Below are 26,962 nucleotides of genomic sequence, written 5' to 3'. Positions count from 1 at the left end.
AGTTCGGAAAACGGATCTCATGCTAAGCTGCTAGTCAGATATTACAGAAGACACAGTTGTAGGTGGATACTACTTGCTCTATGGGCTTCAGAGACTTAAGAGAGAAGAGACAGTCAGGCTCTCCTTTCTGCTTAGTTTGTTGGGCAAAGAAAGGGACTAAGACCTTCTCTTCTCTCTCGTCTCCTCTTCCCTTCCTCTTCTCCTCTTCTGCAATCCCCATGGGCAACAGCAAATGAGTCTACACAGATATGTCTGCCTTTCCCTCTCCTCCTCCTCCTCCTAGAGAGACCCAGAAGGGTGGCTTTCCCCTTTACCATTTTTCCTTTGAAAATTTCATTCACTGTGCAAAACCACCACTGTACACAGCACTTAGTGTTCCCTGCCACAGTGGCCAGTGAGGGTACAGCAAGCCAAACGAGTCCTGGCACAGTGGGAGGAAGGTGCTTGACAGTAGCAAGAGCAATCTCATGTGTTGAAGAGGAAGGAAATGTGAGCAGTCAGCAGAGAAGAGCTCTGAAACCATAGGGTGCTGTGTCAGGATCACCTTTTAGTTCAGTGAGTGTTCCCACCTGGGATGCAGGACAAGGAGGTAAGCCCACAGGATTTGCCTGCAGGTGCATAGAAACAAACTCCTTCATAGCCATTAGTTATGTTGGAAAAACATCTGATTCAGCTCCTGTGTTTACACACTGAGTTTAAAAATGGCAAATGCTGTGGGCTTTTCAAATAATACTTGTATTTTTTCTATAGAAAGGAACTCTATATCGTTTTTCTATAACTAATCCTAGAATGTTCACAGGTCTGTCAAATGCACATGGAGCTAGCTAGCTACACCTTTAGAATGTAACTAAATGTAAGTAGGCTGTACTTAACAAATGTTTCAGGAGGCTTTATGAAGATTACCTACTTTTTATCCTCTACTTAGCAGATTAGAGGATGATATTATAGATGCATTTTCCATTTCTTCATGCATCTCAATGATTTTAAGTATTTAGAATTGCAAATAGAAATCTTCCGTAAATTTAAAAGTCAATACTAAATACATACAGATTTCACTACAATCAGTCCCAAAGCACTTTAATCTGTCATATCACAGTGATTACTTATAGGTTTGTATTTCCTTTACTACAGTCAATGAATTTATTCTCACTTATCTGTTATGGATAAAAATTGATACCAGACAACATAATCAAATTATATCCTTCTGATTTCTACCAAATGATTTATCAAATATTAATTGAATACAGATTGCTTAAATGATCCAAATGGACTTTTTTTTTTTTATATTTACTAATTTTACAAAGGAAAGAATATAAGAATACAAGAAATACAGATTTCTCATTAAGTTCTTTCCTACTCTCCTTGAGGGAATGAGATTTTTTTCCTTCTGCATTTCCAAGTCTGAGCGACTTCCTTATGAGCAGTTTATCAGTAGGCAAAACATTTCAAATTTTGGCAAATAAAGTACTCAGAATGTCTGAGAATAGAATCATTGCTTTTCTTCTGATATTTCCCAAGCAAAGTGTATTCATATATACTTTGTGGTATACCTTGCTGTAAGCCAGGTAACTGCAGAGCACACTCAGTACACTCAGTGTGCATGGATCGGACCATCTGTAGACCACAAGCAGAATAAGCCACAAGTTGTTCAGCTGCATCTGTGTAATTGCACAAAGCACAGTTGATCTGCCCATGCATATTAAGTCTGAAGTACCCAGAACTACACCAGATTAGCTGTGCACACACAGACCATCTGGATGATATACATGAGGTTGGTTCAGCACTTCCCACTACTGTGCACCTTGGGTAATTTCAGATCTACACATACTTCAAAAGTAACTTTAGCTATCAAATATCCACGGAACATCTGAAAATTTTTATAGTCTTCAGATTTCACCTAAATAATTTTTATTGGCAAAGTAGAGGAACATATTAGCAAATAGATAAAGAGATGGTGCCTTGTCAAACAATGCTTCCATATCAGTTACACACTACCCTTTGAAGAAGTCCACTAAATGATATATAACTCTGAAAAAGAGACAAGCTTGAACAAGAAGATAATTTCCTGACCTGGTAAGCATCTAGTTTACTGTTGCTTTTCATGTTCTTTATGCCTTCATAACAAATAGTGACGTGAATTTCTGGAGAGTTTGGTCAGGAGAACCTTAGCATACATGTAGAACTACAGGACTGCAAAATACCTGCACTCTGGCAAGTGAATTTCTTTATATTATCCATATGTTTAAATCTAAAACTACAACATGCTTCAATGTTTGATCTCTTGGTACAACAGCCATGAATTAAAATTTAGCTGCTGAGAGAAATGAAGAGAAACTAGTGGATCTACATGTAAACTCACAGAGTCCAGATCTCTGTGTCATAATGCTTCACATTGTTTATCAGCACAGTTTCTCATTACTTTTGATTTATCAGGTAGTCATTATGATTCCTGTCTTCAATACAGAATATTGAAGACAAGACATACAGAATAAATATAAATTTGCTTCCTCAAAGTGTGGATTTGTGAGAGGAGAATATGTGAAACCCCTGTGGTTTTATATGTGCGGTTTTAGCTAAGCAGAAATTCCAAGCCTGTCTGACCTGTTTGTCTCCATTTTAGGGCTACTGCAGGTAGCAAAGGTAGGTAAGAATATCCAAAGGAATATGTTTGGCAGAAGGGCAGAAATCAGTTTAGAATACTGAGACTATACAACTTTTTATGACTCTCTGTAGCTCACATATAGAATTAAATGTAATTCTCATGGATCACTTTATAAGGGAAACATGCATATTACCAGAATGTCAATAGGATTCTCCAATATCTTTTTTTACCATCTTCTTGATATTCCCTCTCAGCATGGACAATGCAGATCTGGGCACAAGGACTTGCTTGCATTAGATTACTTGGACTTGGCTAACTGTATTCATTTAATGCATATTAATTTTAAAGAATGGGTAGGTACAATAATACTGCAGACAGCAGCATAGGGTACATAGATATGTGTTGAGCTATAAATAAATAATATGAAATATTGGAAGTAATCAAATAATAAGTACTAGCTCAAGTAAAAATCTATGCTTTGCAGCTGGGTATTTCCATTACCTAACCTGACACACAGCAAGGTTATTGGCTCAATGAAAGAGTCACAGAAGGGGAGTGATGAGGGAGAGGATGACTATTTAGTTTGTCACAGAGCTGCAAACAGCCAGGGGTTAGTTATGTGATTTAGAAAGGCAGTTTAGTGCTCAGCTTAGGCTGCCCAACAGCCAGAAAACAGAACAGACAGGAATAGGAAATGCAGCTCATGTCTATGATATCCACACTGTGCTACAATTGCTTAGCTTACATTTCATTACATGAGTATTTCTGCTAAACTCCCTCATCAGCTCCAGGGATTTCAAAGCCACATTTTCCATCAGTCAGCAAAACTCGTACATGGCCACGGGCAACAGACCATCTGATCTCTCTTTGCAGTTCTCTGCCATCACTGTGCAGGAATGAAATCAAGATTAATGGGATAGAAAGAAAGCCTGTAAGAAAACATGAACTTGGCATCTTAATGGTAAGCTTTCATTTGGGAAGGCAATCATGGTTTCTGATCCTTGCTCCTAGAGCTATTTCTCTATTATATCTAGTAAATTCACTTGAGAAAAGGCAGTTGAAAACTAGAGATATATGCATAGTTGACAAGAAAAAAATCAGCACTACCTACGGGAAAAGAGGGTTTAGTTCTAGTTTTCACTCACAATTAATTTCTTTAATTTAGGAAGCAAATACAAGCCTCAGTTTTGAAAAATAAAACAATAAAATAAGCCAGCCTTCCCCAAACAAGATAACTAGCCAAGCAAAACCCACATGCTGGTAAAAACAGAATGCTCCCTGTGAGCTATCTGTATGAGGAACTGTTGTCCGCTGCAACCTTTTTTCCCCTAGATTTAACACCTAGATTCTCAGTCCTGTCTTTGTGTCTTATTTAGAGGAAATCAGAAAGCCACATGATGCAGACACAGTATATTATCCATCTCTATTAGTTACATATATGTATGCATTGTTGAAATTGTTATTCTCATTACATTTTTAAATTTAACTAATGTCTCTCTAGATCAAAATATAGGCAATACGCTTTGCTTCAGATTAAAAAAAAAGTTTTCTTCTGCTTACTGCTTTGCTAGTTTAATTCTATTAAGTGCAAGCAAGTAATTTCTATTTTAGAAAACAGAAAAATTATTTACGCAGTTCCATGGAAAGAAAAAAAATATTTTAATGGGACAAGTCACAATGCAGCTGCATTACTACTCCATCCGAGCAAATAGTTTTATTAGCTTAGAACTACTGGACTGCTACCAAGCTGAATGCTTAGTCTGTTCCTGCAGTGTATCTTGTGCAGCAAATTACTGCAGTACAGAGCAGCAATCTTTCTGCTTTCTTTCATTTGATTAGAGCACTGACCCCTTCTACTGGCAATCTACATTACTGACTCAAGATTAATTTTCTTAAATATCTGTTTCCAAAACATCTGTTTCCATTTACCTTAGCAAGCATAATAGCACCTCTCTTCAGTTAAAAAAATAAACAAGGCCGTGTAGGCTATGCAGTGTACATTACATAATGCTACTGATTCATTTTACATTAAGATAAAATTGAATTTAAGACAAGATTTAATTTCTGGTCTTGGCCTATTACCACACTTGGGAAAGAAAAAGAAAAGCTGATGGAAAACAGATTGCTCTGTACCCTGTGATGTTGCCAAATTTGCAGAGCTAACAAACCCAAAGACGTCGCCATACTCAAATTATTTGTTTTATGGGCTGCCAAACCCCATTAATAGCATTCAGGTACTTGCTATCTCATGTGGTCAGTGGAAAGGCCAGAAGCCTGAAAGACACAATGACAAAAGTATTTACTTTTGAACAGTTTTAGTTATGCTTGTTTCTGTGGGGTTTTTGCAAACAGAACAGTAAGCGCTTATTTCACTCTTGAGATTCACCCAAATCAGGAACATACTTAACACACAAGATAATGGGGAAAAAAATCAACTGTAATTAAGTATACCAAAAGAATTTCTTCTCACTTACACTGATAGGGCTGCTATGAAGTGGTAACCTCCCCCCAAACTGTAGAAACTTGTTAATACTTTTTTATACTGCACAGGAAATTCAGACACATATGAAAGGTAGAACTTCTGAAGCTTTATCCCCTTGCTTCTAAGTCACTCTACACTCAAGGCATGCCTCAGCACATGCCTGTGCATGGTGCAGAGAGGAGGCAGTAACAGCCTCACTCCTCTGTTTTAGAAGCAGGGTGTCATACGCTGTCACTGCAGTGCAGCACCCAAACTGAGGGATCCTCTCACAGACTGCCTTTGAAAGGAGCAAGTGCTCAAGGAATGGGAGGTGCTCAAACCACAAATCAGCTCTGCAGCCTGGGAAGCACTACTGCCACTGCAGGACTTTGGAAATCTGCCTTTGATCATCAGCCCCTTCTGTAGCCCTCAGCCTACCTTAGGTTTTACAACATGTAACAAATACATGGGCAGAGTAATTTGGACGGTATATGCTCATTTCATGTAACATGGCATTTGTATTGCTCTTTACGTGGACAAGGCAATGTATCGTTGTTCACTGGCCACTCCTGATCCTAAGGATGAGAACTCCTCTGCAGCTCTCTCCACATGCCCCTCAGCAGTTTTGTGATTCTGAACACACAAATGAGCAACCATTTTTACCAACAGTAAGAGGATTCTGCTACTTCTTAGTAAGCTGCTTCAAACTTAATAATTTCCTAACAGTATGTGAGAAATGGCTTATTACCAAGAGATAAACAATTTCTCTTGACAGTAGCATAACTAGTATCTCTTCTTGCAGATACACATTTATTTAACTTTAAAAACTTATTTTGTATATACATATAGCTCCCAAAATAAAATTCAAAAAAGTCACATCACTGCTGTAAAGAAACTTCAAAAACGCAGACCTGGTCAAAAATAAACATGTAAGCAACTCTCACCTTCCTGATTAGATTTGAGGTGATTTTCAACAAAATTTTGAATTAACAACGATAGTCCAATGTAATTTTCCCAAGTTCTTGTTCAGTGGACACTCATGAAGCCACCATGTCTCAGTTTTATGTCCAGGCATGTCTATAGATGATATGATATTGAGACTTGATAGTGCTCAAGGCCTGACACCCTGTGCCCTAGATGTAGTACAGTTGCATAGTTCATGTACTCTATTGAATATTAAATATTTGGCTTGGTTTGAGATCTAAAAAGCTCCTACATGGCTCTTAGTATTTTCAGTTGCATAAAGGGAAAACAACCTTGAAAATCCCTAGAAACCATTCCTAAATGGTTCTTGCTATTAAATGGTTAACTACAAGCTGCAGCAACAGGACCTGCTGCCTCTGCCCCACCCTTCGAGCAATGCCTTATTGGAAAAAGTTCTGGATTTGCAAAGAAAGGCAGAGCCTAGGAATTAGTATTTCTGCAGAAGCAGTGTTTTGAAAGCCACTGAGAGAAGATTGTTAGCCACACTGACTTTCATTTAAAAGCAAAGGTTTCACCTTTTTTTCCCTTTTGAGGTACTGGTGAGTTTCCAGTCACTTAATATCTTATATTCTAACCTTACAATAAATGTTTAGGATGTTAAATTTGATTTTTGATGGAAATGTAAAGATATAATAAACAATCTAGTCAAATGCCAAGAGCAATAAAATTACAGACTATGAAATCTGGTGATATTGGGACTTTGAGAGGGTTTTTTTAATCCTATGACTGGTCAGGAAGAACAATTAGAGAAACGTGCTTCTGTAAAATAAATAAGAATATGTTATGTGCAGGGATTTTAAATGTTTAGCAGCCCAGAAAATTTGAAAATTAATGAAGTTAATGCTATGAAGTGTACTGAGAAAACAGAAAAAATGTAAAACTAGGACATTATCACCAGCTATTATGTGTTATTTAAAAATGGAAAACCATTAATCAGAAATTTCTGAAATACTGATATATACTTAAAAATAGCATAAATGATAACAAATTTTGCAGAAAAACATTCAGTTATTCAAATTCTGAGCCACTTTCTGGTACTGCCCTCAAGATCAGATAATCTGCTAAAAAGCAAGCAACATTTACTTTATCAAATATAGTACTGAGCTATGTAGTTAAACGAAGAATTGTAATGCACATTTAGCAATGATTTTGCAAAGAAATTATTCTCAGATCTAGGTACAGAAATAGAAAAAAAAGGGAAAGTGGTTTGAGATCTGTAGTTTTTATAAATATCACTCGCACATCAAATGTACAAAACCAATATTAATATGACTAATGAAGTAATAAAATATTTAATAATTTTAAAGTTTTTCTACCTTGCATTCTACCTTAAATTGAAACTCATAGGTTACAAGGTCTGTATCAGGTGACTCTGTTCATGTGGCTCCACCTCTAAGATGAAAACTCAAATAGGAGAATCAACATGGTACAGTGAAGACCACAGCAATCAATGCCAGATCTGACTAGCAACAAATGATCTCTCTTTCAACCTCAGCTTTTCTGATCAAAGAATAAGAGTTTGCCCATTTTATAGTATTTCTGATTGGTGATTAAAGTATAAACCTACACTTTTGTCTTTTCACTGACTGAAAGTACTCTTGCATTTATAATTGAAACTACTTATTGCTGTTCTAAATTGTCATTTTTAATGTATTAGAGCTTTTTGTAAATAGTAATTTTCAGTTTATAATAACGAGTTTTAATGCCTTCTGGTATTTTGGCATCAGGTGTTCAGGGCAGTATCTTAAATTATAAGATTAGTCATTTTTGATCCATAACTCTTTACTCCACTACTAGCAGAGCAGTGTGAAAGCTAGTTCTAGCCCTGCTAGATGAGAGAAAGCTTCAGCCACTCAACCTCCCAGTCAGGTATTGATTTACAGTACACCCAGCTGAGAAAAATGAGGAGAGGCATTCCTCAGCACGTCACGCTTCTTGTCTGATCGATGCATCTGAAGACAGGGCACCATTTCCTACCAGACTCTGAGAGCTGAATAATGTTTCTGCAGGTGTTATATATATAACCTAGATGCATTTGTATAAACAAGCTTACAGTGAGAAGCCAAAGTAGTATACTCCACTTTTTAAAACCATTTTTCAACGCATTTGAGTGAGGGTACAACAATGGAAGTAAGAGCACTACATAAAGATGGGAATATCCACTTATAAAAAGTAAGTATGTCAACAGTGAACACTGTCAGAGAAAAGATCAATGCAATTTGTAGGGTCATGGCTCTAAGGAATCGAAGGACATTTAAGTCTGAGGGAAACATGCACAGATAAGAAGCTTAAAAATGTTCATGTCACATTCATTGTGAGTCAAGGACAAATTGGAGAGTTAATATCATAAGCGGAAATGACATCAAATAGATCTTAATTTGTTTTTGAGGAAAAAGCACATGAAAAGTATAAATACAGAATAATTTTCAGGGTATAGCAATTTTGAATAGGAGTTTTTTTGTTATGCCTGTTTATGTAATTTTTTGTATTTATCACTCTTAAAATTTTTAGTTTTCTTAAAGATTTAAAACTGCATCAAGATTTATGTTTGTAATCTAACATATGAAGTCTTGATCCTATTAAAGTTGTTCTCAGAATATGCCATTAACATGCAGGTAAGTTTTGTTACCTAATTGATATATTTGAGTTATATCTTGAAGAATTCGGATTTGTGCTAGGTAAAAATGTAATTTCAACTAAAAGTCCTTTTGTCTTACTTTAAAATAGAGGCACATTAACCCAGAAGAATACTTCCCTCTAGTTTTCTTTTAGATATTGAAATTTTATTAGCTGACTTTCATATATGCTAAAAAGATGCAATTTGTTTTTCTGAACATATTTTGATATTTCAGTGCTGTTTGACTAATGCTTAAAAAAGAAAGATGAGTGAGATATATTTTTATGGCTAAATTAATAAAATTACCATTGCAATCATGTAAATAAACATATATCATCCACCATTCAATAATTAAATTTTTGTATTTATAAATTCATTACGATTGAGGTCTTTTTTTGTCACTTATAGTGCAAATTACTTCTCATACTTTAAATTGTGGGATGATAAAATGCTTTTTATACTATAACATGTAATGTCATACAACATATAATGTCATTGGAATCAACTGCTAGAAAATAGCAAAGTGGGAAAGGTTGAGAATAGGGAGGCAGGGATTAGCCAGAGGAAAGTCCTTAAAAAAAAAGGTATGAAAATTTTTGCTCTCCTCCACGAAATCTTTTCATCTTTCTGGCAAGCCCATGGAGGATTGTCCTTAAGTAAGTGGGTCTTAGAGAGTGAGATGCAAGTGTGCTCCCTCCCTCCACGTCTGTTTGAGCCTTCCCAGGCAGCCTGGCAGGGCCTCCTGGAAGCTGAGTGCTTTGGGAGTGTTTTGGGCTGGACTGGATGAAGCCAGAGTTTTCAGGTGTGTGGTTGTGAAGTTGGGCTTTCTGTTGGCTCAGTGATGAGGGAATTCTTGGGTGAACTGCACACTGATCACAAACGCTTGTAAGCAAGCCAATAAGCAGGAAGAGCTGAATGTATCTAAAATATTCCAAAATCAAATAAGGTCAAGATCAAAATTGTTACCACTGTACAAGAGTTGAAGCCAGGTGAGAGTGCGGAGTAAGAGACATTTTCTAAGTAAGAACACAATAACCTGATGCATAACAGATGGCCAAAGCGTAAGACTGTGATTAGGCACCTTACACAGCTTGTCTCCTTAGTGACTACGTCCCCTAAGAAGAGAGGATCTCAGTGAAAAAGTGCAATATATTTTACAGTATCAAATCTTAAGACATTTGTTTTGAAACAAGAGCACATAGATTTATCAGCAGCAATATGAAATTTTAGTGTTCTGTTTTACTATCTATTTTACTCAGGCTACATCTGTACTCTGTTTGACAGTATGCAGCCAAAACTGTATTCTGAGGCTCCTAAGGCAACATGAACCTGCCCATACTTCTGGTGTGTTTCTGGTGATACTGCCTTTTACAGGTAGTCTTTCTGGACTTGTGAGACAGATTGCTTTCAAATCTTTAAGTCTGCAGATATCTGAGCTTTTCTAGGAAAGTCTCACTTGAGTTATTTTTGGTTTTGTGCCCTGAACACCAGACAGACAAGACATGTTCACATTGCAGGTAAATGGCTTTACACACCTGTGAAGTTTACCTTTTCAGAATAGTGTCGGAGCTGTCCAAACCACGTGGGCCCTGATGAAAGCAGGCAGAATGGATGGCTATAGCTATTTTAGTCTCCAAGCTCCCTTCAGAAAAACGCTGTTTATCCTATATGTAGTTCAATTGACCCAGGTTTTAATTATTTCAGACTTCCCTCTGCTGCCATTGCTGGTGTAAATGTCTTCAATTTCTAGATAGAGTGATTCATCCAGGACTATGAGTGCTTAACACAGCAGCTCAGCACATGAAAGACAACCAAGCCTAAGGGCTGCTGAGGTTAGTGGTGCCTGTGCTACTGGCAGTCGTAGTGAATCTGACTCTTATATATGTCAAATGTCCTTGTCCAAGTTTTGGAGGCAAACTAAGTTTAAATCTTACTGTACTTGTAACACCCCCCGTATATCTAAGGTCTCTTTTCCATCATGCTTACAAAGAAACAAGTTTCTTTCTCCCTATCTAAGAAAACCTGCCCTTATTCAGAATGAATTTCTAAGTATTTGCTTGAGCTATGTTATCCTGCTGTATAAGTTCTCAGAAAACAGATGACTGGTTTCCTCTCTGAGGGTCTTTGCCGCCTTTCTTCATTATCTTGAATTTCATTTTTTAGATATTAACTCTGTTGTTTAAATTTTCAATTTACATCAACACTGTGCTTTTCAAGAAGATTTCCAGTTCCATTTAGGAGATATTAATAACTGCAAAGATTCCTCGTTATTCTCCTTTTAACCTTTTCTTTTTCAAGACACCTTCTAAAACTCTTCAGTGGTTGGGCTGCTCAGCTACCAAAACTACTCCATCACCTTAAAGGCCTTCTTTCCCTCTGTGACATCTAAGCATTTTTCCTTATGCTAGATTGCATCCTGGTTGGAGCAGGGATTCCATTTCTCTCTGTATTTGAACAGCACATACAGATTGGGGTCCTCGATTCCATAGCTGAATGCCTGCCTACTATAGGCATACGAAAATATGCCATACCAAGGCAATCTGTAATGTAGGCACAAATTGAAACAGAGTAATTTGCAAGTAAGAATCGGGATTTTAAGAGGTGTTAAAATTCAAGAGTGTGTACTTCAGAGGAGTAGTATGAAGGAATGCATTCAGAACTTGAGCCGGAGTGGTTTTTAATAAAGTTCCTGAAACTTCCAGAAGTAAAAATATGACCCACAACACTGTAATATGGTATTTTAACTGGGATGGCACATGAATGCTTCAAAAAAACCTGAAATCTGTCCTGTTTTAAACCACCAAAGCTGTTAACAATTACTGTTTCAGCAAAGCCACTTGAATTGGAAACATCACACAGAAACACAGACCTGCAGAGCTCTAAAAAGAGGCAAAAACTGCTTACTTTGTGGTCTTCAGTATACTGCTAATCACAGTTTCACTACCCTCAGCCTTTATTTAGGCATCTTCACCATCTTTTCTCACATGAAAGAGAGCAAATGGCTCGTATTTCCTATCTGAAACTTATCTGAACAGACAGCTAAAGGCATAAGCCATCCTTTTCTAAAGTGCTAAGTAATCAAGAATTTACACAAAAATCAATATGAAATTCTTGTCACTGTGCTTGGAGATATATTTTTTTTGCCTCAGCACCAAAATATAAACTTATATACAAAAGCTTATACCTTTTGTATGAAATTTTAGCCTTATATCACAGTCAATCTTACTTTAATCACAAGAGGAAAAAAGCTACTGCTAAAACCAACCAATTTCCCATATTCCAGAATTATACAAAGCAGATAACCCTGAGAAATAAATGCCACTGCTGAGACACACAGAGAAATATTATATGCAAGGAGGTCAAAGAAAAAGGGAAAAAACCCACTGTTAATGCTATTAGAGTGTTAAATGGAACTTAATATCCTGAAAACAGATTTGTTTTGAAACAAAGTAACAGCTTTTAAAAATAAAATTTAATGTTTACTACTCCCCTGCATTTAAAAAATTCATTAACTCCTATTTCTCCAGGTGTTCCCCTCCCCCCCCTCCCAAAACTCAGTGTTAGCTGCCATCTAGGAAGCAGGCATGCAGACCTAAGAGAGGGGGGACTGTATCAGCTACTTTGCTTTCTCTTGTTAGCATGTCTCATAATTTATCATTCTCTACTCTTGGTCAGTAAGCATTTTTGTTTCTCCCAGTGCAGACATTAAATATTATTTAGTGCTGGTTCAGGAACAGTCTGAACTTAGACTTCACAGATGTACAGAAACATGTCTTGAGGGGGAAAGCAGAGAGCAAGTCTGAGGTCAATGCCCACTAGGGACAGACTCCCAAGCAGCCTGTGCAGCAGCTGGACAGCACACAACCTACAGCAAAACTACCAGATGCACTGTCTAAAAGATACGAGAATTTCTTTTCCCACGCTGCAGCCCCGGAGTTCCCATAAACTGTAAGAATCCCTGGGATAGGCATAACATGTAACATTTATCATATTTTAAAAAACTCAACACAGAATGTATGAGCCCTTCTAAGCTGCTGCTCATTTTGAACTCATTGTAGTGACACCCTCAGCAGATGTGGTTGATAGCAAAGCAAAAGAGACAATGGCTCTTTCTAGGTCGGGCTGAAGTTTGTGTGCGAAATAAAGTGGTAGCACCACTGCTCCTAGTGTTGCATGAAAACAGTTTCAAAAAAATGATTACAAAGCAAAAACTAAAAAATTAAAATATTTTTTGAACAAAAGTGATCTTCAATTAGAATTCTATTTGAAAGGTACTCATAGTAATTAAGATTTTTTCCCCCTAATCGCATTGCACATCAATAAGGCTGAAAACTGTCTACTGTATGTCCCACTCATAAAATAAGACAATGTTTTGACTTCAGACCAGTACACTCCGCATACCTGGTGATGCAACACTGCATCTACATTAGCATGTCCAATTTTCTAATTTATATGAATAGAAATAGTTTTATAATTTATACATTTAATATATATTTTTATATTTTATAATTTATGTTCTCATTTCTGTTTTTTTGGTGCTTAGTTGTTCCTTATTAGAGATTAACAAGCTGGTGACACCCCTCACCTGCACTCCTAAAATGTGGTTTTGAGTTACAGACTCACAGACTGCCTGAGGTGGGAAGGCACCTCTGGAGATTGGCTGTTGTACTAGAATAAAGACATTTTGCTAAATTTTCCCACAGATAAGTAGCCCAGGTGGGTGTACATTCTGCTGCTATAATATGTGGCAGGCAATTTGATATTTGCCCATCAAAAATCAGACAGCAACATCCTGAAATAACATCTGGCAAGCCTTCTTCATCTAGGTGTGCCAATAACTACAGTTTTGCAAAGCTCCACAGTCCCAGAAAACAGTGCTATAGAGTACACTATTTTGCAGCAGTTTTTAAGTATATTCTATATATCCTTATTTTCTCAGACCATATATTTATATATATTACCCATCATTTATTAAAGCAGAATCACTTTAATGTGCCATTAAATAGTGATGTATTTTTAATGATTTATGTACACTGGTTTTCATGTAAGCATTCTGGATTATTAAAAAGAAATAAAAGAATTTTTTATTTGAATTAAATCCAGTTTGGCATCTGATTTAGCAAGATACTTTCTAAATTGGTTTTGCCCTTCTTGTAAGTATTTATTAACAGTCCTCTACACTATAATTAACACTTTATAGTTAGCATGAAAGTTAAACAATCTATCTGACGATGTGGCCCTCCATAACACTGGCTTTTATGGAAGACAATGAAGCTATACATTTCAAATTTATGTTTTTCCAGCTATAAAATGTTCCTAAGGGCCACTTTGAACAGTATTGTCCTGTTCCATTTGCAATTTTTAATTTGGAAATCACAATATTTTCACAGAATATTCTGAGTTGTAAGAAACCAACAAGGATCATGGAGCCCAACTCTTAATTGAATGGCCCATACAGTAATATGAACCCACAACCTTGGTGACAGCACCTGCTCTAATCAACTGAGCTCATCTCAGGGTCTCTTGTATGCAGTTGAGTAACCTGTTACACTAGTTTGTGGATTTATTTAGCTAATTCTAAAACCACGTTCTAAAAAAATATCTGATCAATAAAGTGTTATTATTTCTTCCTAGGTAACTATAAATATTTTTCATTATATATATTTAGATGAACAATATTTATTTTATTTGCTCTGTAGCTTAGAGGCCAATACATTAACCAATGGTAAGAAATACTTCTGGATCCAGGGACAAAATCACCTCTTTTGCTAAAAAAGAGCTGATCTTAGTGCAATTTTCACTCATTTTAGTTAGTTTCCCAAGGAGTTTGGGAACAAGACTCAAGAGTTAGCTCACAGCAGAAAGCATAGCCTGTTGACAGGGTGCAAAGAGCCACGATGTTGGTAAAGACCCTTTGCAGACACAGAGTATCTCAACGCCAGTTAGTCTTGGTTTTAGAATGAGCCAAAATGAGTAAGAAAATATTATATTGTAATATACATATTATTTTCCTTAGAGTAAAAATTTTTGTTTGAGGTAAAACGTTTTATTAATTAACAGTACTTGATTTACAATAAATTTTTTTGAGAAAACATGAAGTCCTGAAAACATAATAAAGAGTCATCCTTTCTGTTTTATGTTCCCCTGTGTGAGTAAAGAGAAAATAAGTTGAATTGAAGGCAAAAAAACTCAGATGCAAGGTTTCTAGATTATGCTTGGGTTACATAGTTAATATTTAAGGAGAAAAATTAAATTGTTGGATAACTTTTTTTTCAATTAAGCATTGTTAAGGTAACCAGTATGGAGCTGTGAACAGTGCTCTTGTCTTTATCCATCACTGAACATTTCAGGTGGTATATTTGGCATTATTTCGAGTTTCATTTTAGAAAATAAATGTATTAGATTGGGTTTCTCAGCTGTAAAAATACTGAATATAAACATTAAAAATAAAACTTTGAAATGGCTCTGGTACACTCACTTTAAGCAGATTCTGAAGTGTCCTAGTTTTCTATAAAGAAAAACTATCAATTTAAAAATCTTTTTAATTAAATGCATAGTATTCTCCTGACAATAAGCAAATTTGGTCAGATTTGCCAAATATCCTTTTTCCTCCCCTTTTATTCACACATTCGCTATTGTTAACAGGTAAAGTCTATTTAACCTAAAAGAAACACTAAGAAATTAAGTAACTTCTCAGGACCTATTTTCTGTTCTTTCTAGATATATTTCAAGAGTTGCAGAGTGTATATACCATAGAATAAATGTTTTAAGGAGATGTTTATATACTTTTAGGCAATCCAAATAAAGATAGCTATTACTACGTCTATTTTGGACCCTATATAATTTCTTATAATTTTTTTTTTCTTTTAAGTCTGTTATATGACAGATATCTACTTTTTGTAGACTCGGAGAAGAATGGGGTTGGAAAAAAAAGATCAGAGGCCACCTAGTTCATCTCGCTGCCCAAAACAAGATTGCCATACCTATTTCCCAACAGATGTTTCATCTAACCTCTTCCTTCAGACCCTCAGGACAAATTTCACAGCTTTCTCTGACACTACTGCAGCTCTTCACTATCCTCTCTAGTCGAATGTTTGTCCCCATATCTCATCTGGGTGAGCCCATTTCTTCCATCTTCACTTCCTATCCCACCCAGTTGGACATCTAGAGCAGAAATCATCCTCAGTGTTCGGCTCCTAATGAGCCACCAGTCACTTCACTTCTGTTTTCAGATGTAGACCTACTCCAGGAATCCTGCAAAGCTACTGAAAGAGCCCTGCTGAGACATTCCTAAGAGGAGCACCTATCATCTGCATTCAGTAATACCTCCATCACGATTTCCTCTTAGCAAACAAATTCAACAATCATTTTAAACAGAGGTTGGGCACTTTAAATAATTAAAGAAAATGAAAGATCTTGCTCTGAATGAAACACCATTAAAGAGTAAGCAGAAAATGGAGCATGGGGAGGGATGAGAGGATGGAAGAATTGCAGGCATGTACATCTAGAACACAGTCTTGTTACTGGCTTAAAATGCACTTAAATAACGAAGCATTTGATAGCTTTCTTCAGACATATTGCTTCACTTAAACAGTACTGTAGCATTTAGTGCTTTCATCTTTGATCAGTGCCGCTGTTAAATAAAGCTTGATTGAGTCACACACTCTACATTTATTCCTAAATTTTTCTTTCTGACCTTGACAGAATTTTGGTTCCAGTTTGGTTTTGTTTTGTTTTACCAGGAGAATGATCTTCAGTGTTTTGAACTGTATTATGAAGTAATTTTAAAAGCCAGTGCTGGAAGCAAATTAGAGGATCTGTTTAAGGAGTAAGAGAAAGATGAAGAAGATTGGTCTGCATGTTTACAAGGTACTGATATAAATTACCAAAATAGAGGGAATGAAATGGGATAGAGCTTGAAAGCTCAAACTGAGTTGGATGTTTCTGAGACCAAAAATAGAGGCGTTATGCCTTTTTTTTTCTCAGATACTTGTGAAAAAAGAGAAAATTAATAAAAAGAAGGATGGAAACACTTTAAAATAGAGCACTGGAAGGTTAGAGAGCCACTGGATACTGCTGAGACAGAAAGCAATGAAAACTTGTGTTCAGAAAATGCAATGTAAGCAGAATTTCCTGGCAGAAACAGGAAGAAGAGAGTTTCTGAGGCTGATAAACAACTACAATAAACAGCACGGTGGCTGAATTAGAATTGTGGATTTTCAAGTGATATTTAATATGGCAGGGAAGGTTGCTACCCAGAATTTTTTTAACAAGTTTTTTTAAACAATCTAATTCTTAACAACTGATTTTTTTTTTAAATTGTTTATTTTTGCCAGAGCTAAATAGCATTTCAGAAGAGCATGAAAATGGAACCACATACACTGCTGGAAACAGAAGAGACAGAAATGATGACACAATTATCAATAAAAGACAGCAAGCCTAAAAACACTGAACACCCGTGTGTTCAGTAAGACATCACAGTGATTCCTTCAGTGAATATTACTAATAGTGAATAAAAAGAAATCAGTTCATTTTACAAAAGTTGGACTAACCCCAGTATGAAAAGGAAGATGATTTCTAACTCCACATTTGTCATTTAACTAAATCACCCATACCAAATTCTCAGATGTTTCCATTCAAATTCTGTATCTTTTTATGGATAAGAATCTACAAAGCTTAAACCTACAACTAGAAAAACTGAAGTAAACATGTACCAGAACTACTGAGTTTTGGGAAAAAAATATGGAGAACTTCCATGATATTTGCCATCTCCCTCCAAAATTACATTCAGTCAGAAACACTGGTTGTAGGTTTTAATTGTTAAAATTTACTCAAAGTTTGCTTTTTTTCACGTTTTAGAATATTTCAGCTTCATGACTTTTTTTCTCTTGGAGCAGTGTGATCTCTTAAGTGCTCTAAAATATTATGCTAAAAAAAGCCTCATGGTATTTCTTCTCTAGTATGTCAAACTGTCGCCATAACACTGGTTGTCTCAGTTTACAAGGGGGAATATATATTGTTCAATTTTTAATTTGGTTTGTCTCCTGCTGTAGTCATTTTGGCACCAACAGGAAGTCTGCAGGTCAAATACAGGACTCTTGTGGAATCCCACTGCCTCCTACATATATCAGCTGTTATCAGTGGAGAAAAAGAAGGTAGAATATGTTCCTATTGCTGGAAAACAGTCATCAATCCTCTTCATGATATTTAGCCCAAAAGACCCAATAAGTTTTTCCACAGGTGAGTGGCACTGGAGTTCAGAAAATTAATAAGATGAAAGGAAAGACATTAATCCAGAAGAGTGTCACAGTTCTAAATGCACACACACAAATAAGATCAAGCTTTCTGCTCCTTTAAAAAAAAAAAAAATTGCAAAGAAGTACCTACTTCTCCTGATAACTACCACAATATTTCTCATAACTAAAAGCAGGAGAACATTAACACTTTGTTCTTAGTTCTTCAGTTTCAGGTAACCAAAAATTAGAGAGAAGGATTTATAAAATATCATTTAAGGGACAAAATTCAATGTTAAGCTTTGTGGGTTTGTCCCTTAAATATTTTGGGTCATCTCAATAATGTACAAAACTCTAAAAGTAGAATTCACATGTTGGAAGGATGTGGTGTAATATGGATAGCAGCAGTGATGCCATCCTTTATGTCAACAACCAAATGTCCTTTAAACTGTTTGGCATTGGGGTAGTACACTGAAAAGTCATATTCATAGACATCCTGAAGGTTTCTAGCTCAAGGCCACCTTCATTTTAAGAATTAAATAATATGTAATTGATTTTAGCTTCCCAGCTATCTCAGTTGCTGACATTCACAGTTTCTGAAACTTCAAAGCAAGTTTAGGTTCTAATATGACAATTTCAACATAGATTTCAGTGATCGATAATAAACTACCCTTTCCCCAACATAAAGTATTGTTTCAAACACCTGATGGGATACCTGATTTCATGATATACATTTATCTATATCATTTTCCTCTAAGTCATCATAGTCAGACTATTATTTCTGGTACAAGATGATATGCAAATTGCTGGTTTTTCCTAGAATCTCACTAGAATTGTACTGATTAGACTGTGCTTTATGCAAGCTCTTGATTCCCTTAATTCCCTGTGTCGCTCCCCCCCATTCCTTTAAAATAATGGAAACTTTCCAGCAAACTGAGGACAACGAGTTTGAGGCTGCTTGTCTCTCACTTGCTTTCCTATGCCTGAATACTTCAGCAAATATTCAAGATCACACAAACCAGGCTCAACAGAATAAACTATCAGGGTGTCAGTCTTGACAGCAATCATCCATCCTGTTATTGTTTCACATTAGATCTCAGAGTCATTTTTAGAACAGCCTTTTTTCCTTTGTACTTTATATTAACACCTCGGTCAAGCCTGTAAAATGCAATAGAAAAGTAGGTGCACTTTAAGCATGCAACACTAACATCAGCCAATAAAAGTACAATTGAACAGGTTTTCAACAGTGATAGAAAACACCAATCCATTTTCAAATACTGGCTAAAGGAGTAACAACACCTTTTTCAAAGTGGAGACAAAAGACAGGTGTCTTGAACAAACAGCCCAATCCTAGGTAAATTATTTCAGTGGGATTCTTTTAAGCACATACCTCAGACAGGCAGCAGAGGAGAAATCCATTTTAGAAAAGACGCTGAAATAGGTTGGTGTCCACCTGGCAAATTTCTTGTGCTGTTTGAAAAAGCAAGACGGTTCAGATTATGAACCGAGTTACATCTACAGCATTACAACCAGTTCTGGTCAGTATGTAAATGAAAATAAGAGCTTCTAGCAGTGTACCTGATCAGAAAGACTAAGGGCAGAGGGCAAGAGAGATAAAGGAGAGGGATGCCTTTCTTCCTTTGGTAAAACATTCCTGTGAAGCATTTAGCCTTAAAGCAGAGCTTCTCTATGGGAAGGATAACTATACACTCCTGCAGTGCTTGCTTTAGTCCCTAACATGTTTTCCATGTGAAGGAATAACATGACCTCTTTTACCTTCTAAACAGTTCAGGTAAAATACTTAATAATAATTTAAACAAAATCACCCCCCAACAAGCTGGCAAACACCCAAAAATACAAGGCCTCTGAAATCCTACAAATGTAACAAAATGCTGTGATGCCAAAAAGAACCGACTGCAGCTTTTAAAAAATTTTTAAAACCACCAAAATTTTATTTTCTCCTTAATTATATGCTTAACAATAACTATAAAGCAAGCATTCAGAAATTATTTTAAAAAAGAAACAAAAGGTAGGGGGTCGGGTGGGGGGATCCATGCCAACAGCTCACATCAATGCACTAAGGTCTAGGATTTCACATCCTGCTGGCTTACCTGATAAAATGGGAATTTCAAAAGCATTATGAAGAAAACGAAAATTTAAAAAACACCAAGAGATAGTCATGATGAAAAGCTTGAAATGCTAATAAACTTGTTCAGATTCTCAGTTGCAAAAGATTACAAAGTGTTTATAAATTGCTGCATTCTCATCGAGAAGGGGGGGCGGGGGAAAGACCTCTGCAGTATCCTCTCTGCTTCATTCTCGGCTTCCTGTTCTAAGGCTCATTCTGTGGCACCTAACACAAATCAGCAAATAGCAGGAAAAGAAAAAGGGGGGTGGGGGGAATGGGAGGAGGGTGAAGAGAGACAGAGAGGAGGGTGAAGAAAGGAAAAAAGGAGGAGGGGGTCGGAAGATAGCAAGCCATCACCTTAAAGGACAGCCCCATCTATCGGCAAAAGCAAAGAACAGGTTGTTAAAGATCGCTTTTTAGGAGATTTTCTGACTTAAACGAGTCTGAAAATCTGCAACCCCGTTTTCCTTCAGCAAGGAACAAAGGGCAGGGGTTCCGATGAGAAGTAGATTTCTTTATGCAGCGTTAAATAAGCTAAAGATTTCAGTAATTTTCACTTATTTTCTGGTAATTACTTGTCTCTGAAACGTGCAAAGGAAATACTTTGGGTAAGTGCCGGCCATTACGAAAGCACCAGACACCTTTCCAGGTCCGCCCCTGGCATGCCACAGCTAAATGTTACCTGTCCTCTGTCTCATTTTACACCTCCCCAGTGAGTACTGGTGGTAGATTCAACACCATCAGTCATGGGGTTCAATCACAAAAAAAGAAAAAGGGTTGCTGCGCCTGAGTCCCGTGACGTGTCCATCTATTACAGACTGCACTGCTAATCACGGCGCCTGGTACACGACTGCCACGTCAGCTCTATACATTCCCTGTATTCAGATGGCAGCTGCGCAGCCAAATCTGGAACCTAGACAAAAAGATGCTCCTTTTTAAAATTCAGCCTGCTAAGTAACAGTAACTGCTAACACAATGAACTCCATCTGCATTGGCTCAGCCTCAGTTTGAGCTAAATCTGATGGCATTATATATTTCTCATTTTGCTTTATTGTAAAAAAAAAAAAAGACAAAAAAAAAAGTCGGGATAGCCATGAGCAAACACTTCTGAAAACCCCAGTGTCCACCATGCTGGAGGGGGGTGAGTGCAGTATGGTAGGAAGGGAAGGAAGGGGGCAGTGACTGGGAAGGTAAGAGATGCATGGAAGATGGGCCAAAAGTAATACTGCATTTATTTCATTGTTTAATACCATTTCTGCATGTAAAGGCAGCTTTAATGAACTTGACGCCTTAGAGTCAATTCCAGTATTGTTCTGATAAAGATTTGTTCCAATATTTTTACATCATGAGATTTTGACTGCTTAAATTTTCCTTGAATCCAAACTATGTGAATATGAATTTCTCTACCTCCTAGTGGTGACCTGACATGCCTGTCCCCTCACATGAAGCACTTGGAATATCTCAGTATAACACTTAATTTCCAAGCATTTATCAATACAGAATGTTATGAACAATTGTTCTAACAATGAAATGTAATCTCACAAAATTTTAAATATTTTCTCTTCAAATATAGCAGTGACTAAAAGGACACAGCAAGCAAGCTTATAACACTAAATATTTAGTTTAAATTCACCATAATAATATACATCATAATAAAATACACCATAATTCTAATACTCAAATACCGGCATACAAAGGGCAAGACCAAACTGGACACAATCATGCAACCTGTCTCCTTTGAATATGCCTGAGGTCTGATTTAGAACTGCTTCCCATGCTTTCATCTATCATTACTGTTGTGATCACCAGTTTTGAATTTAGCTTTTCTGATGGCACTACTGGTAGACTGCTCAGACAGGTCCCCATTAGCCCAATGCAGTTCAAGTCTATGACCTTCGGGTAGAAGGAGCTTTGTTTAAACCATTATCTTTTTATTGTCAGCTGGTAACACACTCATCAGCTGTTTCATGCTTTCTTAGGTATAACTCTAAAAGCTTCTTTTTTCATATATTTGCAAAGTTCTTCAGGGTCATGAAAAGCATTTTCAGGTGAGAAATTACCTTGTAGCGCTAGTAACATACCTGACTCAGAATCATCCTAAAAATTTTAAATACTAAACAGATGTTCAGATACTATTGCTAATGCCAGTTTATCATTCCCAGAAATTTGGGAGGATGTTTCTGGAAATGCTGAATTTTCTGGTGTTTATAAACATAGACTCGGATAAAAGGTAGAATACTTGCTCCTCAGCTTGAAGTTTTAATATGAGTTCCTCCAGTCTTTGCTATAATCTGGGCATCTTTGACAGGTTACAGACATAGCTCCTTTAAAACCTTGCACTTCGAAATGAAATAAACAACACAAAATTAAACAGTAAACCAGGAATGAATGAACTAAGGTGTCCTCCTTTAAGGAAGAACTTAGAATCAGTAGAGATTCGGCACAGGATGCTTAATATGACCACTGACTTTGAGAAATCTCCAAGTATAATAAACAGAATATGAAAGGGGTTTTTTTAAGTAGCATTTCTCGTGCCTCAGATTTCACTGCTCACAGTGGTATAATCAGGTGCCCAAATTCAGCTCCAGCAGCTTATATAGTCTGGAAAATAGATAGGGTCTCTGGTTATCTTAACAAGCTTGTTTGGTGGCTTCTTGAACCTGACTGTCATTTGATATGGGGTTTGAGAGAGAAGACTTCATCAACACAACAGCAACTTCTTTCCAACTGCTGAAGAGCTATATCTCATGAATTCTTATATATTTAATGTTTTAAACTTACACATTGCACCACAACTGAAGAAAGAAAAAAAAAAAATCACAGTTTCTCTGATTCTAAGATCCGTGGAAAGTTAATAAATAAAACATGGTCTCCCTTCCTTTTCCTCTCCAAAATTAACTTGCCTTTTTTATTGTCTCTAAACAAATAGGACATTGGTAATAGCTAGTCAAAACCATGGATACTCACTGCATTTAGTTTGGAAATTTCTGAGCACTTCTTTCTGCAAGTGTGGTGATAACTCCCTCCCTGAATGCCCAAGCATAAATCATCTTAATGGGCAAGGGCTGAAGCAACCATCCAACAGGCCCAAAGAAGAACCCCTCTATGCCCTGCAGAGCAAGGACACAGTTGCCAGGCAAACTTTCCATTGCAGCCATGAGCTTGCAATCTTGCAGATTTCAGGTTCTGCAGACCTGGTAACTTTGCATTAATGGAGATCTGTGGTTCACTTGCTCTCATAAAAATTTTGACCAGTCCTACTCTTGGCTCTACCTCAGGAATACTGTGTAAATGTTTAAAAGCACTGGTGAAGAACATCCCACTAAGTTTTTGGCTCAAGAGCCTTAGTGATCACCAGGCATTGTGAGGTACTGTTTTTCTGCAGAGCATGAATGGATTCATCTGGAAGTTCTTCTCTGGAGATCCTCTGCAGCACAGTTCCCTTTCTGAATGGAACCTATAATGCACTGCAACTGGAGAAAAAAAGAATGTAGTCCTTTTTGTTACTATCCTGTTTCAGCATTTTTGGTGCAAACAAAGTTGTATACCATCTAGAGAAACCTTTAAAATTAACCTTAGAAGCTGAGATATTCGTATGTGACAGTAAACCACATAAGCAACAATGCAGAATAGTGTGCTCTACATACACAATTATTAAAGTGTTAAGAGCAATAAATATATATATCTATTTTATGAGAGTGTCTGAGATATATTTTATTTATCAAAACATTAAGAAATCTCCCTTGATTTTCTACAGTATCTCTTTCTAGTGTTCTAGGAATGAATTCTATGAATTACAATGGATGTGGAAAACAGCTAATGGAGTGTTTGATCTAATATATAAGGGATGAGCCAACCAAGTTCCTCCATGGACAAGCAGGTGAACATGATAATCCAGGGGACATTTTCTCCTTCTAAACTTGTGAGCCAATTGTACTGCAGTCACAGAAGTGCTAAACAAGCAGTTAAGAGTGGAAAAATATAATAATGGAAAACCAGAAGCTGTAAAAATGAGATGAACTGTAGCAACACAGAACAGAAGACTTCATCCAACCAACTTTAAGGAAAAGTAAGGGAAACCTCTGAATAAAAAGAAGAGCAACTTTTTGCACAGGGAACAGAGCACACCTGCCAGCTTCTAAACAGGTATCTTCAGAAGAGACAAAGCCCATTTCTACAGCAATAGATATTTATCACATTTGGAAGGCTTTGCGTACTAGTTGCAAATAAAAAATAGCTGTTCTGGACAAGGAAAGATCTGCATTTGTGAGCCCATACTTACCCGGAAAGCTTGACAGTTTTACTATATCAGTCTTGCATTGAGATGTTCATGAGATAAACAAAAACACAGACCTTTGTAGTCTTCCAATTTAGCACTTACTTATCATATGATTATCATCACTCAACTACTCAAAATAGGTAGATAAAATCTGAGATATAAATACCTTTGTAGAAAATAATAGTCTAATATATATTGCTATACTTTTTTACATTATGGATTACAAAAAATCGTCTTACCATTGTTTATTCTAGAAAAATTCTTCTAAAATAAACTATTTCACACACTTTCATATTGATTCCATGCTCCTAAGTTTTAGTGCCATTTCCATGCCTATGAAGAGAACAAGGTAACCCCCTTGCAGTACAGACAACTAGTGCTGTGAGGAAAAGTGAAAAGTTTGTCAGAAACTCAAGTTGCATATTATGATTTGAGGAAGTATAGAGAACACTGAAAGCAAGCTACTGATGTAGTGGATTGGACAATTCCACTAAACTACAGAAAAATAACAGGAGGAGGCACTGACCATTAAGGGCCATTCTATATTGTAGTGGGTTCAAAACATATTTTACTGCTCAGATTCAATTTCTCAGACCCAAAGTGATACACCAGAATATAGAATATATAAATCCACATAGGAAACACCATTTTCTAACACTTTCGATTCTGCTGTAGTATCTGCAGCTTGCTATGCTCAGAAGTACTGTGCATGCCCTGTTGTGAACCCTCATGCAAAAAATAAAAATAACACTTCCAGAAAATCACTATACATTTAAAGACAGTAAGTATTTTTTTCTTCTAATTGAATAGACAGGTTATTAATACTCCTTGAGTCTGTAAGAAGATACCTCAAGCACCCACACTTGAGATGGGATGGAACACAGTGTACTCATATATAATAGCATAACTATTTTAGAACACTTCATGCAGCAAGAAACAAAGAATGTGAAGTACATCATTATTATAATGCATGGTACCTAGCAGTTTTGTTCTAATTTCTGTATTATTCTATTATTTGCTTGAAAGTCATACTTCTGTATTTTGAAACATGAAAATATATCTATAAAATGTTATACAATGTAATATACTGCATTGCAACAGAGGTGTTATTGAGATACCAAAAATCATTTTCCTGAACCTAACTTTCACAATGCAATGAATGAAGGCACCAGCCTGGTATTTCTCATGAATCACAGCATAGGTTTATATGACTGTCAGTAAAAAAAAAAAAAAAAAAAAAAAATTTGGTAACTGGTGAGGTAAGGCCATGATGAAGAGAAAATTGACTGCTGGGCAGTTCTTTTCCAGAGAAAGAGAGTTTTTAAAGATAATAGGAAAATGATAAAACAACTCATCTCACTTCGGAACAAGTGCTGATATTAAATTCTATCAGTTATTTCTAGAACAATGTGAAGAACAACTAGTTTCCTGTGGGGAGGAAAACCACATTTAAAAGGTTTACATTCTTTCCATCATGAATAGTTTTAATCTGGTATTAATACATAAACTTTTATTAATATCCAATCTTATTTTGACTTAAGAAAGGGGCCCTGGTACTTATTCTTAAAGTGAGCAGTTACCTATTGGACATGAAAATTCTGTAAATGCCCTATTTTAAATAGCAAATAATTTTGCATTTTTAATTTTCTATTTTGACACTCATTAACATAATTCAATACAAACATCGCTATTTTTAAATTAATATTAAATGAAAGTAAATTAAATGGTAGTAAGCTGTTAAATATAACCCTGTCCAAAGTTTCTCTCCCCCTTTTTTTAATGTTCCCCTGTGTTTTTGAATTTATTAATGTATCTTAAATTTGTATTATTTCACAAATTGCTGACTCCCATGAAGTCACAATACCACAGAACAAAAAAGTTGCTGTCCAAGGTACTGCACATAAAGACAAGTGTTCCAGTTAATCTCTCAAATGCATTAAAAATATTTTCAGATTTATTAGGCAGTATTTTTCCTTAGGAAGGAAGCTAGCCTTGTTGAAATTCCCTACATGATACTGCAGTATCAGTGTTATGCTGTTACTTTCCAGGGCCTCTTCTGCTGCATTCCAGTATGATCAGACATTCCAGCACCTGGCAATACCCAGGATGTATAATTCATTTAAGGACAAACCTGTTCTATACTTTGTTACAGACTGATTTGCAGAAGGGTTTAAATCCAAAAAATGTCTTTGAATTCTACACGGTGCATGAAAAAAAAGCTACCCTCTCATACAAACCTAGCTCACATGCACTGTTCTGGCATTCTGCAGAGCAGTCACTAAATGTAATTTTATCTGCAGTATTCACCTTACATATCTCAGAAGCATACAGATTCATAAATTCATGCAGTAAATGACAAATAGCATCCTGAATTTAATGGCTACTTCAGAAAATAACCATAGAGTAGAAGAAAATTAAATACCTTTTTGTTTCTTTAGTTTAATAAAAGAAGCATATTTGTAATTTGCAAGGCTAAAACAATGCAACAGCCAAGAACTGCAGTAAACCTCTCAGAGCTAATAGCAATATCCAATAATGTTTTCCCACACCATCTTCAAGTAAATGGATTTAATTCACTGCTTAATCAGTCAAATTAACCCTAATCCCCATATGGTTAGAAAAGATGTTCATTAAACAAACCCAATTTATGATTTATTT

General features: G+C 36.3%; 1 protein-coding gene across 8 annotated transcripts in view; it reads right to left on the bottom strand.

Annotated features, from left to right (window-relative positions):
• Positions 1 to 26,962, bottom strand: part of LOC126653003 (sodium channel protein type 1 subunit alpha) — a 168,826-nt gene that overhangs the window by 65,280 nt on the left and 76,584 nt on the right. For 4 of the 8 annotated variants that reach the window (XM_050340354.1, XM_050340360.1, XM_050340353.1 and 1 more), the window contains exon 2: positions 19,288 to 19,367. The exons of 3 other annotated variants lie outside the window; for them this stretch is intronic. The gene's annotated coding sequence lies outside the window, so the exon portion shown is untranslated. Of the gene's footprint in view, positions 1 to 19,287; positions 19,368 to 20,008; positions 20,195 to 26,962 lie in introns of those variants that run through there. One more of the 8 variants, XM_050340357.1, reaches the window with a different exon arrangement.

This window comes from Myiozetetes cayanensis, unplaced genomic scaffold, assembly GCF_022539395.1.
Source record: "Myiozetetes cayanensis isolate MyiCay16 unplaced genomic scaffold, myiCay2020 scf9, whole genome shotgun sequence".
Lineage (NCBI taxonomy): Eukaryota > Metazoa > Chordata > Aves > Passeriformes > Tyrannidae > Myiozetetes > Myiozetetes cayanensis.
Note: the sequence above shows the minus strand (reverse complement) of the source record. Positions and strands in the feature narration are given on the sequence as shown.